Genomic DNA, 18,281 nt, shown 5'->3' with positions numbered 1-18,281 from the left:
TACCTGAGCAACTTCTGTGGGTTGTAGAGTCCGTCTCATGCTACCACGAGTGTGAAAGCACAACCAACATTCAAAAGTGACCAAAACATCAGCCAGAAAGCATTGGTACTGAGATGTGATCTGTGGTCCCCACCTGCAGAACCACTCCTTTATTGAGGGTGTCTTGATAATTGCCAATAATTTCCATCTATTGTCTATTCCATTTGCACAACAGCATGTGAAATTGATTGTCAATCAGTGTTGCTTCCTAAGTGGACAGTTTGATTTCACAGAAGTTTGATTTACTTGGAGTTATATTCTGTTGTTTAAGTGCTCCCTTTATTTTTTTGAGCAGTTTACTTTTTTCCCCACTGTATATAGAGAAGATGCACAGCCCGAAAAGGGTGTTCTGTGTACCTATGTTCCCTGGAACTTGTAGGGTCTTATTTGTGGACCTAGGAAGGGGAAAATATAAAAAAATCCCCAAATCACCTCCCAAACCAGTGCCCTCTTATACTCATTGTTGTGTATCCCGCCATTATTCTGACATCAACATCAGGCAGGGGGGTCATGTGAGCACTACTTCTTCTGGCTTAGATGAAATATGAATGCTGCAACCAATCAGAAGCTGCAACACTCATGCGTTGCCCCCACTGGTTGTTAACCTCATGTAACCAGTGGGGTATGCAGCGCTGGTCTGGAGATATCAATTTCTTTTAGTATTCTCACCTCCCTTGGCCCATCAATAGTTGGTGTCTAGTAGTGGATAACCCAATTAAAGGGTTATTTCCCTCTCAGATATATCCACCGAAGAAGCCATAAATGGCTAATAGATGTTGGCTCCACCTCTGTAGCCCCCCGCAGCTATCGAGATAAGGCTGTATCTCTGGTTAATATGAACATAGAAGTGGCTGTGCATGATAGGCTTTCTCCATTCACTTCTATGGAGGTTCAGAATAATACAAAGGGTTGTAGATGTGTTAATAAAGACTACAATGGAAGTCTACTAACAATACATGGGCACTGATTCCCTGTGGGCACCGGAGATCAGCCACTGAAGCTGTAGGGGGCAGTGTTAGCTTATATGTGCACATTTATATGGAGGGTGTTTGTACATATCCCTATGGACCTGTCCCACATCTATGGATTATTTTACATAAATGAACACTGTCCCATTGTGCAGCAAAGGTCTATACAATAAACTGTGTACACCGCTGTCCAATGAGGATAATAGAACTGTACTGGTTATTGTATCATTATGGGATCTAATTGATGGCTGTCGTAGCGCAGCGTTTTAACCCCTTAAATACCGGGGACGTATTAGTACGCATATTTGCGTACTGCCCGTTCAGTGAGGGCTGCTGCGCTGAGCCCTCACTGAACGGAGCACATGTCAGCTGATTCTTACAGCTGACATGTGCCCGCAACAGCCGCGGGTGGAATCGCGATCCACCCGCGGCTGTTAACATGTTAAATGCCGCTGTCAATCTCCGACAGCAGCATTTAACGCGCGCTTCCGGGTAGCGCGTCATAAGCCCCGCCCACCGGCGACCCCGTCACGTGATTGCGGGTCGCCGATGGGTGGGCATGACAACCCAGGGTCTGCAGCAGACGCCTGTGGTTGTCATGATCTTGTCGCTATGAGCGCCACCTAGTGATCGGCGCTCATAGCACAGGACCATTTCTGCTGCATGCAGGGGACCTGCTCGTCCCCTGTATGTAGCAGAGGCGATCGGATAGTTGCTGCTTCTAGTCTCCTATGGAGACTATAGAAGCATGCAAAAAGTAAAAAAAAAAAGTTTTTAAAAATATAAAAAAAAATAAAAAAATATAAAAGTTTAAATCACCCCCCTTTCACCCCATTCAAAATAAAATATATATAAAAAAAAAACACATACACATACTTGGTATCGCCGCGTTCAGAATCGCCCGATCTATCAATATAAAAAAAGAATTAATCCGATCGGTCGCCGCAAAATTGCAATAAAATGCAATAACGGGCGATCAAAACATCGGATCTACCACAAATGTTATCAATAAAAACGTCAGCCCGGTGCGCAAAAAATAAGCCATCAACCAGCCCCAGATCACGAAAAATGGAGACGCTACGGGTCTTAGAAAATGGCGCTTTTTTTATTTATTTTTTTACCAAATTTTGGAATTTTTTTTCACCACTTAAATATAAAAGAACCTATACATGTTTGGTGTCTATGAACTCGTAATGACCTGTAGAATAAGAAGGGCAGTTCAGTTTTAGCATTCAGTGAACGTGGTAAAAAAAATAAATAAAAAACAACTGTGGTATTGCACTTTTTTTACAATTTTACCGCACTTGGAATTTTTTTCCCGTTTTCCCGTACAGGATATGGTAAAACTAGTAATGGCGTTGAAAAGTACAACTCGTCCCGCAAAAAATAACCCCTCACATGGCCATATTGACCAAAAAATAAAAACGCTATGGCTTTGGGAACAAGGGGAGCAAAAACGAAAATGCAAAAACGGAAAATGCTCCGGGGCTTAAGGGGTTAATAATTAATTTACTACATCTTTTTACAGAAAACCACATTGGCAGCACAGCTGATGACCCTCAAATGTTCCCATGAAGGGAGGAAAAAAAGCCCCATGTTTAGGAAGTTGGTGAAATGACGTTGAAGGGAAAGGATCTAGGCTGAGGTCCTGGACCCATGGGTGAATGGCCTATGGAGTTTGAAGATCGGTTGATCACTGGGCTGGATAAATGTGCTACAGTTGTGGAATCTGTCGTCTGGATTTGATTAACTTTCTTAAGGACTGTTGCTACTGGATACCTGTGTCTCTATTGTTTTATCTTGTCGTCTGGAGGAGCGAGGAATGTGAATACAAACTATACTGGTTGGCGATACGAAATCTGTGAGCCAACCAAAAGTTGGGAAACAGTGAGTATCGCCTGGTACAAAGGCAGTTGAACTACCTCCCCAGGAAGGGTATCTTGTGCACTGGGGGCAATGTATTTTGGCCATTTACCTAGAGTTGTAGTAAAACCTTGGATGTAAGAGATAAACTATTGTTGCATCATTAACTTGTCTAGGTGATTATTGCAACCCACAACCTCAGATCTTCACATACAGGATTAGAAAAACATTATTGTTTTCTTTCAAAAGCAATATCACATCTGTCCATAGATTGTGACTGGCACTGGACTTCAGCTCTACTGAAATAAATGGAGCTGAGCTGCAATACCACACAGAACCTGTAGACAGGTTGTGGTGCTGTTTTTAGACAAAAAAACACAAGTTTCTAATCATGGACAACACCTTTGAAGACTTAGGCTGCGTGCTCACCAGGGCTGTGGAGTCGGTAAGCCACAGTTGCGACTCCGACTCCTGGATTTTATCAGGTTCCGACTCCTACTCCGGCTCCTTCATAAATGGCCAATTCGTAACAATAAATTTACTGTTGTAAAATATTAACATCGTGCTTATTCAGTTTCTCACCATCATATAAGTAATCAGACCACTTAGAGCAAAAACTATATTTATTAGAATACAATTAGAATATAGCAAATAACTTTTATAAACTTTTCTAAACTCTAGTAAGTAAATATGCAATAAACACTGTTATGCAGTTAATAAGAAGAAATCTATAAATTTGTCCTCAGAAAAAGTATTGCCTCTGTCAGATCCTCCTTCATGGATGCCATCAAATCTGATCTAATTATTTTGAGAGCAGAGAACAACCTCTCTACACTAACTTGGGTTGGTGGCAAAGCAGTAACCACTCGGGCAACATCTCTGACAATGTCAGGATACAGAGGAATCGCTTGTTGCACTGTTATTTTTGATGAACGGTCAAATTTCTCAATTTCTTTTAGTGCACATGAAAAATTCTGCTGAAATGCACTGGCTGTGTTCTTTGATGGGGATGACTCTTCTTCTATGCGGGAACGCTTTGCACGGTCCTTGTGATTCAAATATTTTTCGAAATTAAATTCTTCATCAGTTGATGATGAGGGTGAAGATGTGGCAGGACGACCAAACTCTTCTTGTTCCTCCTGACTGTTCTGCAACCCTTTCATCCTTACTGCTATTTCAAACAGAGCTTCTTTTCCTTTAGTTAGCTGTTGATCATCTAGAAGAATCCGATGCATTGGGTCTACATAAACAGCAGCCAAAAGAATGTTATTTTGTAATAGTAGCTCCTCTCTCCGTTTCATTGATGTAGCAATTAGTGTTGAGCGAACATGCTCGACACTGCTCGGTACTCGCCCGAGCATCACGCTACTCGGGATGTTCGGCGAGCACCGAGCATTTTCGGGTTACTCGGGCGGGAGCTCGGGTCTCCGCCCTGCATGTTTGGCGCTCTCAGAGCCAATGAACATGCAGGGATTGCCAGCCAGTCACTGTAATGCTGCAGCCATGTTGGTTGTGGGCATTACAGTGATTGGCTGGCCGCACAGCGTCACCTCGAGTATTTAAAACGGGGCGCCGCCATCTTGGACACAGTCGCTCTGGATTAGACAGTGTAGGGACAGCGCTGCTGATTTAGGGAGAGATATAAACTGCGAAATAGTTAGTGTAGGGTCTGTAAAGGCTGCCAGAACAAACAGTCCTTCTCAGGACTAATATCCATCCCAGATACCAGGCAGGCAGGCTGTATAGGAGACACAGTGGTTATACCAGCAAACGCTGCATTACAGTCCTGTGTGCTCCTGTTGGTGAAATTGCTGGACTTAGCACCAGATGTCGGGGGCCAGGAAAAATCCTCCTTTTTTTTTCCTCCTTCACACTGTACAAATACCCGTCTTATTAACCTTTTGGTGTGTCCCCCCCACCCCCCCAAAAAAAAAGCGTGTCTCTGATTTTTCAGACACAAATATAACTGTTGAAAATAGTCTGGTGTAGGCTAGAGAAACAGAAGTGTTGTTTTTTCCGTAAAGAAAAACAGTAGTGTCTCCTGACTGTTGTGACACAAAAATATATCTGTTGAAAATAGTCTTGTGTAGGCCCGACATCCCAGTGTGGTTTCGCAGTTCCACGGGTCAAATCGCTGTACTATCCAGTTTTGGGCCTTTGCTATCTAAAAAAAAAGCAGTTTGAGTGTGTCGCTCACTGTTCAGCCGCAAATATCTCTATTTAAAAAAGTGTGGTATACCCCAGTAAACAATAACTGTGGTTTTGCCATCCCACGGTAAAAAATCTCTATTATTCAGCTTTTGGTAGTTTTTTCCGTAAAGAAAAACAGTAGTGTCTCCTGACTGTTGTGACACAAAAATATATCTGTTGAAAATAGTCTTGTGTAGGCCCGACATCCCAGTGTGGTTTCGCAGTTCCACGGGTCAAATCGCTGTACTATCCAGTTTTGGGCCTTTGGTATCTAAAAAAAAAGCAGTTTGAGTGTGTCGCTCACTGTTCAGCCGCAAATATCTCTATTTAAAAAAGTGTGGTATATCCCAATAAACAATAACTGTGGTTTTGCCATCCCACGGTAAAAAATCTCTATTATTCAGCTTTTGGTAGTTTTTTCTGTAAAGAAAAACAGTAGTGTCTCCTGACTGTTGTGACACAAAAATATATCTGTTGAAAATAGTCTTGTGTAGGCCCGACATCCCAGTATGGTTTCGCAGTTCCACGGGTCAAATCGCTATACTATCCAGTTTTGGGCCTTTGGTATCTAAAAAAAAAAGCAGTTTGAGTGTGTCGCTCACTGTTCAACCGCAAATATCTCTATTTAAAAAAGTGTGGTATACCCCAGTAAACAATAACTGTGGTTTTCCTCTTCCACGGTTCTAATCTACTCTTTATTAACCTTTTTCCATTGATAGTGCAAGTGTAAGCTATTTTACTTCATTTACAATGGGCAAGGCGCATGGCAAGGGACGTGGAAGTGGACGTTCTGGTGATGGTTCGTGCAGAGGACGGGGCCGTGGCCAAGGTGAAAATGTGCCACAACCAACAGCCACATCTTCTCGCTCCCACTTCTTGACCGAATTACTAGGGAAGCACAGAACAAAACCAGTATTGAGAACTGATCAGTGTGAACAGGTTATTAATTGGATAGCAGATAATACTTCCAGTTACCTGGGCACCACCACCTCCGGTCTGTCTTCCACACGGTCAACTCTTAGTAGCCGTGAGTCTCGACCGCATACTCCTCCTCACCCTGATGCTCCTTCCTCCCACCATGCCGAGTGTCGTCAGACAGCAAGTGATCCCACACTTGGACACTCTGAAGAGCTGTTCACTGGTCCATTTCCATATTTGGGCCCCTCGCCTGATAAGCTTGAAGTGGTGGAAGAGGAGATCCCATGTTGCGATGACAGCCATGGCCACAGGAAGTCGACGTTGGCAATTTGTCACAAGAGGTGGACGATGACGAGACACAATTGCCAGGAAGTGAGGAGGAGGATTGTGGTGCGCAAGTGGAAGAGGAGGAGGTGGTGGATGATCTAGTAACTGACCCAACGTGGAAGGAGGACATGCAGAGTGAGGCCAGCAGCACACAGGGGGAGGGAGGCAGAGTACCCCAACAGGCAGGAAGAAGCAGTGTGGTGGCCGCAGACAGAAGGCAGGCAACCGTTCCCCGTAACACCAACACGAGGGACGTTGCCAGTACAAGCGGTAGGTCTTCCAGAGTCTGGAATTTTTTTAAAGACTCTGCTGATAACCCCAAAAAGGCCATAGGTTCCACCTGCCATGCCAGCATCAGCAGGGGTGACAAAACTACCAGCCTGACCACCACCAGCATGATCAGGCACATGGCAGCAAAGCACCCGACTTTGTGGGGCGAAACCCAGGGTCCACGACCAGTGTCAGCGGGTGTCACCACTGCTTCTTCCACTGTTGTGCGTGCAATAGAACCCCCTGTTGTGTGTGCAAGGCAATCCCCTGTCCATACTGCATGTAAAGATGCCCCCTCCTCTCAGTCTTCACTTGTTATGGCAGTTTCTCAAGAAACAGCATCAACGTCCACGTCCCACCGCAGCGTTCAATTGTCCATATCCCAGACCTTTGAACGAAAGCGGAAATTCGCAGCTAACGCCCCACAGGCCACAGTCCTAAATTCGCACATTTCACAACTGCTTGCATTGGAAATGCTGCCTTTTAGGCTGGTGGAGACGGAATCCTTCCGCAATCTTATGGCGGTGGCCGTCCCTCGGTACTCGGTCCCCAGCCGACACTATTTTGCCCGGTGTGCCATCCCCGCACTACACAAGCACGTGTCCCAAAGCATCTGCCGTGCCCTCAACAACGCAGTTACTGGGAGAGTCCACCTGACAACGGACACGTGGACAAGTGCTTGTGGCCAGGGACGGTACATCTCTGACGGCACACTGGGTAAACATAGTGGAAGCCGGGACCCAGTCGGACCTTGGGACGGAACACATCCTCCCCACACCGAGGATTGCGGGCCCTATGTCAGTCAGAGTTGCCCCCACAGTGTACAGCTCCTGCGCATCCTCCTCATGTTCAGCCTCCATCTCAGATATCACCACATCAGTTACAAGCTGGAAGCATTGCAGTACTGCCTCCGCCAAGCGGCAACAGGCTGTGCTGAAACTCATAAGCTTAGGTGATAAACCTCACACTGCTTGTGAGTTGTGGACAGCTGTGAAAGAGCAGGCAGATCTGTGGCTGAGACCGCTGAACCTACATCCCGGCATGGTCGTGTGTGACAATGGCCGTAACCTGGTGGCGGCTCTGAGGCGAGATCACACACGTACCATGCCTGGCTCATGTGCTTAACCTCGTGGTTCAGCGGTTTCTTAAATCGTACCCCGAGTTGCCAGATCTGCTCGTGAAAGTACACCACCTGTCATCTCATTTTTGCAAGTCGGCTACAGCTTCCGCCGCCCTTGCTGTGTTGCAGCAGCGTTTGCAGCTTCCGGCACACCGACTGGTGTGTGATGTCCCCACACGTTGGAACTCTACCCTCCACATGTTGCAAAGGATTTGTGAGCAGAAGAGAGCAGTTGTGGAGTACCAGCTGCAACAAGGCTGTCGATATTCAGGTCAGACTCCACACATAAGACCTCAGGAGTGGACCTGGATGTCTGACATATGTGCCATCCTGACAAACTTTGAGGAGGCCACCAAGATGGTGAGTGGCGATGACGCCATCATTAGTGTCAGCATCCCACTTGTCTGTCTTTTGCAACGCTCTCTGCAGAGAATTAAAGAGGAGGCATTGCAGCCAGAGTATGATGAGATGGATCAAGAAGCCGTAGCGGGCGATTACACACAGCCCAGCCTCATCTCATCCCAACGTGCATTGGGGGACAATGAGGGAGAGGAGGAGGAGGAAGAACAGGAGATGCTATCAGGCGTTGTAGACGGTAGTACCTGTACAAGTGTCATACCGTCGGTTCAGCGTGGGTGGCCTGAGGACAGGGGGGGAGGAGAGCATGGTCAGTCGTCATCTTGGTGAGGACACGGAAATCTTGCCCGTTACCAGTCTGGCACGCATGGCTGACTTTATGTTACGCTGCCTTAACCGTGACCCTCGCGTTGTCAAAATGTTGGGTGACAGTCATTACTGGTTGGTGACACTTTTAGACCCCCGCTACAAGGAGAACTTTCACTCTCTTATTCCTGGGGTGGAGAGGTCTACAAAAATGGGGCAGTACCAGAAGGCCCTTGCTGCAGAACTCTTAAAAAAATTCCCATCTGAACACGCTAGCGGCAGAAGTCACAGTTCGTTGCCCAACCAAGGCGTACAGGTGAGAGAGATGCAACTCCAATCCAGCAGAGGCAGGGGAACACTGTCAACGTTCTGGGACAGTTTTCTGACACCCGCCGAGCTTACAGGCCCTGAGGCGCGGGGTAATCTCACAAGGAGTGGAAAGTTTCAAAAGATGGTGAGGGAGTACCTTGCCGATCGTACCAGCGTCCTCCGTGATTCCTCTGTGCCTTTTAATTATTGGGTATCCAAGCTGGACACTTGGAATGAACTCGCTCTGTACGCCTTGGAGGTCCTGGCCTGCCCTGCCGCTAGCGTGTTATCGGAGCGTGTTTTTAGTGCCGCTGGGGGAATTATAACTGATAAGCGCACTCGCCTGTCAACTGACAATGCTGACCCTTATCAAAATGAACAAGGGCTGGATTGGGCCAGACTTTTCATCACCACCAAATGACAGCAGAGTAACATAAAGTCAAATCCACTGTGTTATTTCGGGAGGTGTATTCACATGCACCGCTTCACACCCACACATGGGTATACGCTTCCTCGTTTCGGCTGTTTTATCTTCTTCTCCTTATCCTCAGCCTCCACCACCACTATACCACCAGGGTGCCAGCATTGCAAGTTCCTCCGTCCTTATTTTTGGCAGCTTTTGCTTGCAAGGCATAAGCAAATACTATGAGACACCCACTCTCCAATAATGGGACTTATGTTTGTAATATGATGTACTGCATGGCTCTTGTAAGGGGCATTGCAAATTGCTCCGTCCTAATTTTTGGCAGCTTTTGCTTGGAAAGCATAAGCAAGTACCATGGGACACCCACTCCCCAATAATGGGACTTATGTTTGTAATATGCTGTACTGCATGGCTCTTGTAAGGGGCATTGCAAGTTGCTCCGTCCTAATTTTTGGCAGCTTTTGCTTGGAAAGCATAAGCAAATACCATGGGACACCCACTCCCCAATAATGGGACTTATGTTTGTAATATGCTGTACTGCATGTGACGCGCCCCCTGGGCCGTGTGTACACGTGTGTGGGATACCCGGTGCGGGGTCTCTGGGGTCTGTAGTCTCCGTGGCGGTGACCCGGTCCCGTGGCTCAGGCTGGTCAAACCAGTGGCAGTCTTTCTTAGGTTTTGAGGTTAATTGTCCGACTGCGCCACCCGTGGATTGCGGTCAGGGAGTGCCACCGCTGCGAGGCAGACCGCTGAGGCTGGTGTTGTGTGCGCAGCATAGAATGGGATAACTCCCCTCGGGAGGAGTATAGCCTCAGGGCAGTGAGTGTGGATGATGGGGGTGATGGTGCACGAGCGCAGCAGGAACGACTCAGAGTCTTTGCAGTGCAGTTCAGGGTCTTTACTGATGATTATAAGGTAGACCCTCCCAGGAGTACTGGCTAGCATAAGAGGCCTGGTCAGTCTGTGAGCAAGCAGGAGTTCCCCTGGCCAGGTGGAGTTGTAGGCCTCCCCGTCTGTCTGCACTCTTCCTGGCTACCTTGCTGTAAGCGGGTAGAAGTAGCCCACGTCCCTGAGTGTACCGTGTAGTGCTCACCCGTATGGCTGGTGACTTGGGGCCTTCTGTTAGCCTCCGCTCCACGACGGCGGTGCTGGTCCCTTGCTTGTGACTGAGCCTCCGGGCTTCTATGGCCAGAGGACCTGAAATCCCCTGCCGGCTGGTTTCTGCTGCTGGATATATAAGTCCTCACAGCTTCGGACTCCTGTTTCCGGTTCCTATTGTCTTCTGCCAGGGCGAGCTCTGCTCAGCTTCCAGCCCCTGGTCTTTAGCTCCTACAGAGCTCCTTGCTGTTACTTTCCCTTGCTCTCACTCTGACTGTTCTCTGACTCACTCAACCCCACCCCAGATCCAGTTTATAAGGGCAGAATTCTCCCCTCCCAGGACTGGTGCAGGAGGATGTTGCATGTTTAAGGGATCCTGACCAGGAAACCTCCCACTTGCTCTCCGACGTAATATCTCTATTACTGTGGTGACCAGACCCCTGGGGTGCCACACATGGCTCTTGTAAGGGGCATTGCAGTTCCTCATAATTTTTGGAAAGCCTTCCATTCACTGCTTAGGCCAACAGTGCACGGGAGACCCAGTTGCTATAAATGGAAAAAAAGGTTTAGTTAACGCCCTCTGACCTCCATGTCATTTCCAAGGGGCATTGGAGTGGCTCGAAATTTTTGGTAGGCATTGCACTCACTGTATGCCCTATAACTGTGTAGCCGAACCACTCCTTTTGTTACAGAAACATATCCTACAAGACATACAGTGCCTACAAGTAGTATTCAACCCCCTGCAGATTTAGCTGGTTGACACATGCGGAATTAACTTGGCATTGTGACATTTGTACTGTAGATCAGCCTGGAAGTGGGAAATGCACTGCAGCAAATATTGTTTTTGTTTTTTTTTTTTTGTTTTTTTTTAAACGTTAAAAGTTAATTCAGAGTGTCATTTATTATTCAACCCCTCAAACCACAAGAATCCTTTTTGGTCCCCCTAAAGTATTAAGAAGTAGTTCAGGCACCAAGAATAATGAGCTTCACATGTGTGGATTAAAGATCTCTTTTGCCAGCCTTTTCTGACTATTTAAGACCCTCCCCAAACTTGTGAACAGCACTCAGACATGGTCAACATGGGAAAGACAAAGGAGCATTCCAAGGCCATCAGAGACAAGATCGTGGAGGGTCACAAGGCTGGCAAGGGGTACAAAACCCTTTCCAAGAAGTTGGGCCTACCTGTCTCCACTGTTGGGAGCATCATCCGTAAGTGGAAGGCTTATGGAACTACTGTTAGCCTTCCACGGCCTGGACAGCCTTTGAAAGTGTCCTCCCGTGCCGAGGCCAGGCATGTCCGAAGAGTCAAGGCTAACCCAAGGACAACAAGGAAGGAGCTCCGGGAAGATCTCATGGCAGTGGGGACATTTGTTTCAGTCAATACCATAAGTAACGTACTCCACCGCAATGGTCTCCGTTCCAGACGAGCCCGTAAGGTACCTTTACTTTCAAAGCGTCATGTCAAGGCTTGTCTACAGTTTGCTCATGATCACTTGGAGGACTCTGAGACAGACTGGTTCAAGGTTCTATGGTCTGATGAGACCAAGATCGAGATCTTTGGTGCCAACCACACACGTGACGTTTGGAGACTGGATGGCACTGCATACGACCCCAAGAATACCATCCCTACAGTCAAGCATGGTGGTGGCAGCATCATGCTGTGGTGCTGTTTCTCAGCCAAGGGGCCTGGCCATCTGGTCCGCATCCATGGGAAGATGGATAGCACGGCCTACCTGGAGATTTTGGCCAAGAACCTCCGCTCCTCCATCAAGGATCTTAAGATGGGTCGTAATTTCATCTTCCAACAAGACAACGACCCAAAGCACACAGCCAAGAAAACCAAGGCCTGGGTCAAGAGGGAAAAAGTCAAGGTGTTGGAGTGGCCTAGTCAGTCTCCTGACCTTAACCCAATTGAAAACTTGTGGAAGGAGCTCAAGAATAAAGTCCACATGAGACACCCAAAGAACCTAGATAACTTGGAGAAGATCTGCATGGAGGAGTGGGCCAAGATAACTCCACAGACCTGTGCCGGCCTGATCAGGTCTTATAAAAGACGATTATTAGCTGTAATTGCAAACAAGGGTTATTCCACAAAATATTAAACATAGGGGTTGTATAATAATTGACCCACACTTTTATGTTTAAAATTTAATAAAATTCAACTGAGCAACATAACTTTTTGGTTTATAAGATTTATGCTTCTGTTCATAAATCCTACTCTCGTTTGCAGTTTGAAGGCTCTAACTTATTTGCATCTTATCAAACCAGCTAAATCTGCAGGGGGTTGAATACTACTTGTAGGCACTGTATCTGGTTGACTGGCCTGATATTGATGTGAATGGTCCCTGTTCCTCCTGCTCTTTCTCCTTTGCCACCACCTCATCCATCATTTATCACCTGAAGCTTTGTTTTAACGGGAGTCATAGAACTGGGATAGTAGCAGGAAAACATCCAGCAATCCTCGGAGGAGGTAGGATATGCGCCAAAACGCGGACCACCTCAGGCCTAGCCGCTACTACATACATGCGCTTGCATTCCAAGAAAACAAAGCAGATGCTAACTTCTATCATCATCATCATGCTCCTCACCTTAGCACTCTGAACTCCCCTGATGGAGAAGCCAGGGCCCACCGGAGGAGTCTGGTTCTCTGGTGGGCTTGTCCAATGCTGCCCTAAAGCAGGCCAGGCTAAGAAAAGTGTGGGGGAAGGTGACAGGAGAAATCAGGGCGGCTGGGGACCGTTTATGGACACCCGGCCGCCCCCAGGCGGCTGGCGACCGTGTGTGGACACCCGGCCGCAGGGCGGCTGGGGACCGAGCGTGGACACCCGGCCGCCGGGCAGCTGGGGACTGAGCGTGGACACCCGGCCGCCGGGCGGCTGGGGACTGAGTATGGATACCTCGCTGCCGAAGCGGCCATGAGGTAGTGGCCAGCTTCGGCCTCCTCCAAACTAAAAGGCCCCATTTCAAGTGAAAGCTAGCAGTATGGTATTGCAGCCTGCGGGTGGGTGGGTGGTTGGCTGCATATTTTCGCTTGCATTGCAAGGAATGGGGGAGGTACAATTGAACACTGCCCTGGGACAAGGACTTGCATGGGGATAGCTGCAAGTCTGCATCTTCTGATGCGGCAAGGATCACTTCTGATGGGCACACTTTTAGACAGTGACCTGGGGGTCAGAGATGCTTCCAGGGGTCTTCCCCATGCTGATCCTTTGTCTTTTCAGCACTGTATGCATGTGTCACACAGCACATGGCCAGATAAGGTTGTAAAATGCTAAAATGACATTTCCCGGTGAACGCATTTGTCACGGTTGAAAGCAATACAAAAGTGCAAAAACGCATGAAAAATGCTACTTGTGAACATAGCCCAAGGTGTGGAGGAGTATTTTTGTTTTTGGTTATTTATTTTACCTTATACACAAGTTTTTACCCTGGAAAGGAAATTCCTTAACATATTTCACAGGAAAACCGTTTCAGTTTAGTTTTTGAACGTTTTATTGTGAGCCCGCAAAAGTGGCTTAATACCTCTGACCACGTTGTTGACAGCAGTGACCTGGGGGTCAGAAATGCTTCCAGGGGCGATCCCCATGCTGCCCCCATGTCTTTTGAGCACTGTCACTATCGTTTTGGGCACTTTTTAGGCTTTCTACAGACTGCCGGGGGTGCTGCCGCAAAAATGCTCGGGTCTCTCATAGACTAACATTGGGCTCGTTGCTCGGGTCGAGCACCCGAGTATCACGGTAAGCTCGGCCCGAGCTTCGAGCACCCGAGCATTTTAGTGATCGCTCAACACTATCAGTCGTCATCTTGGTGAGGACACGGAAGTCTTGCCCGTTACCAGTCTGGCACCCATGGCTGACTTTATGTTACGCTGCCTTAACCGTGACCCTCGCATTGTCAAAATGTTGGGTGACAGTCATTACTGGTTGATGACACTTTTAGACCCCCTCTACAAGGAGAACTTTCACTCTCTTATTCCTGAGTTGGAGAGGTCTACAAAAATGGGGCAGCACCAGAAGGCCCTTGCTGCAGAACTATTAAAAAAATTCCCATCTGAACACGGTAGCGGCAGAGGTCACAGTTCGCTGCCCAACTAAGGCATACAGGTGAGAGAGACGCAACTCCAATCCAGCAGAGGCAGGGGAACACTGTCAATGTTCTAGGACAGTTTTCTGAGACCTGCCCAGCTTACAGGCCCTGAGGCGCAGGGTACTCTCACAAGGAGTGGAAAGTTTCAAAAGATGGTGAGGGAGTACCAGCGTCCTCTGTGATTCCTCTGTGCCTTTTAATTATTGGGTATCCAAGCTGGACACTTGGAATGAACTCACTCTGTACGCCTTGGAGGTCCTGGCCTGCCGCTAGCGTGTTATCGGAGCGTGTTTTTAGTGCCGCTGGGGGAATTATAACTGATAAGCGCACTCGCCTGTCAACTGACAATGCTGACAAGCTGACCCTCATCAAAATGAACAAGGGCTGGATTGGGCCAGACTTCTCATCACCACCAAATGACAGCAGAGTAACATAAAGTCAAATCCACTGTGTTATTTCGGAAGGTGTATTCCCATGCATCGCTTCACACCCACACATGGGTATACGCTTCCTCATTTCGGCTGTTTTTTGCTCTTCTCCTTATCCTCAGCCTCCACGACCACTATACCACCAGGGTGACCGTGGTCCATGTTGCTAGCATTGCAAGTTCCTCTGTCCTAATTTTTGGCAGCTTTTGCTTGGAAGGCATAGGCAAAGACTATGGGAGACCCACTCCCCAATAATGGGAATAATGTTTTTAATATGCTGTACTGCATTGCTCTTGTAAGGGACATTGCAAGTTCCCCCTTCCTAATTTTTGGCAGCTTTTGCTTGGAAGGCATAGGCAAAGACTATGGGAGACCCACTCCCCAAAAATGGGAATAATGTTTTTAATATGCTGTACTGCATGGCTCTTGTAAGGGGCATTAAAATCGTCTTGTTAAGCTACTGTGACCTCCACGTCTCTTCCAAGGGTCGTTAATATTGTCTTTTTATTCCACTGAGACCTCTGTAGCACCCTGAGGATTCGGCTGCTACAGGGGTATTGCACCTCAACCCAGAGGTGTGATATTCCACTCCCGGGTAAGGATGGAGTGTGGAACTGAGCTCGGTAGGCTGCATGCACTACACACATCCCATTTCCGAGGAACAGGCCGACGGTACTCCCACTTAGAAATGTGCAGGTACGACCGAGTCTGTTCCTGGCTGGAGTGGGAGGGGGGTGGTACATCCCAGGTAGTGTAGGGGCAGATAGGGGGAGCAGCCTGGGTAAAGTTAGGAGCTCATTGGGTGCTGGTCACCTGAGCTCACACATAGAGGGTGTATAAAAGGAGGGCACCAACTAAGATCAGGGTCAGATGCAGAGAGTCAGTGAGTTGCAGAGAACAAGTCAGGAGCAGAGGAGAGAAGAAAGACCCAGAGTGAGAGAGGAGAAAAGAGAGAGACCCAGAGGCACAGAAGAAAAGGACTCTGAAATCCCAACTAAAATCCCCGGGTTAAGAGTCGGCATCAGGGTACCGGAACCCAAGCTGGTGGGGGTAAAAACATTCCCCAGCCAGAGACCGGAGACCGTGGGCAGCGTTTGCCACGGTCACCCACCACATCCACCCCGAAGGCACACCACATGAAGGGTCAGGGAACCCAGGGCCAAGGGTGTCCCAACAGAAGGCCCGAGGGAGCTGGACCTAGGTGGATTACTGGTGGGGACGGCCAGAGAACGGGACAGAAGGAGAGCTCAGGGCCACGCTCCGGACTTGTTTGGGGGTTGGCTGGATCCAGGACCTGGTGGACGCAGCACGGCTCGGGTGGTCACTCGCAGCTGGAGTGACCAGTACAACATCTGCAGTAAGTAAACACCCTTAACTGCACAACCCGACTCTGTCTTCATTGCCGTCTGCACTGCACCACCACAACCCCCATCCTCTGCACCTGTCCCCTCTGAGGCTATACCCCTCCCGTTGGGGGTTATCCCACCAAGCTGCGCACCCACCATCAGCCTCAGCGGACCCTGCTGCAGCGGCGGCCACAGTGACCGCATCACAACGGGTGGCGTAGTCGACACAAAAGAACTCTTTAATAACATCTGTAGGACTGCCACATAACCCTGAGCTTGACGCCCTGGGCACGGGCCGGGTCACAGCCGCTCGGAGACTACAACCCCCATCTGATCCGGCTCCGGATATTCCCATAAAGAATATGGCCCAGGGGGCGCGTCACCTCCACCACTCTTCCAAGGGGCATTAAAAGCATCTTGTTAAGCTACTGTGACCTCCACGTCTCTTCCACAGGGCATTGATATTGTCTTTTCATTCCAGTGTAACTTCCACCACTCTTCCAAGGGGCATTGATATTGTCTTTTTATTCCACTGCGACCTCCACCACTCTTCCAAGGGGCATTAAAACCAACTTGTTAAGCTACTGTGACCTCCACGTCTCTTCCACGGGGCATTGATATTGTCTTTTTATTCCACTGTAACCTCCACCACTCTTCCAAGGGGCATTAAAACTGTCTTGTTAAACCACTCTGAACTCCACGTCTCTTCCAAGGGGCATTAAAACCATCTTGTTAAGCTACTGTGACCTCGTCTCTTCCACGGGGCATTGATATTGTCTTTTTATTCCACTGTAACCTCCACCACTCTTCCAAGGGGCATTAAAACTGTCTTGTTAAACCACTCTGAACTCCACGTCTCTTCCAAGGGGCATTAAAACCATCTTGTTAAGCTACTGTGACCTCCACATCTCTTCCAAGGGGCATTAAAACTGTCTTGTTAAACCACTCTGAACTCCACGTCTCTTCTAAGGGGCATTAAAACCGTCTTGTTAACCACTCTGAACTCCACAGCTCTTCCAAGGGGCATTGACATGTTGTTTTTAATTACTTCTAACCTCCACGACTCTTGCAACGGGCATTGCATTTCCTCCTAATTTTTGTCAGCTTTTGCTTTTCAATGCATAGGCGAACACTAAGGGAGACCCACTCCCCAATAATGGGTAGAAGGTTTTTAATACGCTGTAATCCACGTCTGTTTCAAGGGGCATTGCAGTGCCTAATAATTTTTGGAAAGCCTTCCATTCCCTGCTTAGGCCAACAGTGTACAGGAGACCCAGTTGCTATAAATGGAAAAAACGGTTTAGTTAAGGCCCTCTGACCTCCATGTCACTTCCAAGGGGTATTGGAGTGCCTCGAAATTTTTGGTAGGCATTGCATTCACTGTATGCCTTATAACTGTGTAGCTGAACCGCTCCTTTTGGTACAGAAACATATCCTACAAGACATGTGTGGTTGGCTGGCCTGATATTGATGTGAATGGTCCCTGTTCCTCCTGCTCTTTCTCCTTTTCCACCACCTCATCCATCTTTCATCACCTGAAGCTTTGTTTTAACGGGAGTCATAGAACTGGGATAGTAGCAGGAAAACATTCAGCAATCCTCGAAGGAGGTAGAATATGCGCCAAAACGCTGACCACCTCAGGCCTAGCTGCTACTACATACATGCGCTTGCATTCCAAGGAACAGAAAGCTAAGGAGGTGGATGGCCTCATGATCATGAATAATTTACTCGTTGTGTAGGAGGCCGACCACTGCTGCTGTCTACCTTCTGAACTTTGTGTTGAAGCCTGATTGACCCAGGACCCGCAATGCTCTATGTCTGGAGGATGTGTTGCATCCCAGTGTCCAACTGTGTCCCGGCTTCCACAATATTAACCCAGTGTGAAGGCGTCAGTGAGATGGACCATTCCTGGCCACATTCACTTGTCCACGTGTTTGTGGTTAGGCTGTCCTTCCCACTAAATGCACTGGGGAGGGCACAGGTAATGTTTTGGCATGCGCGCTTGTGTATAAGGCGCACCGGGACAAATAGGGGCGGCTGGGGACCGTTTATGGACACCCGGCCACCCCCACGCGGCTGGGGACTGTGTGTGGGCACCCGGCCGCGGGGCGACTGGGGACCGAGTATGGACACCCGGCCGCCCCCTGGCGGCTGGGGACCAAGCGTGGACACCCGGCCGCCGGGCGGCTGAGTATGGATACCAGGCTACCGACGCAGCCATGACGTGGTGGC

The sequence above is a fragment of the Phyllobates terribilis genome, unplaced genomic scaffold, assembly GCF_046119375.1.
Source record: "Phyllobates terribilis strain yellow unplaced genomic scaffold, ASM4611937v1 Scaffold_338__1_contigs__length_2061084, whole genome shotgun sequence".
Classification (NCBI taxonomy): domain Eukaryota; kingdom Metazoa; phylum Chordata; class Amphibia; order Anura; family Dendrobatidae; genus Phyllobates; species Phyllobates terribilis.
This window is presented reverse-complemented; position numbering follows the sequence as displayed.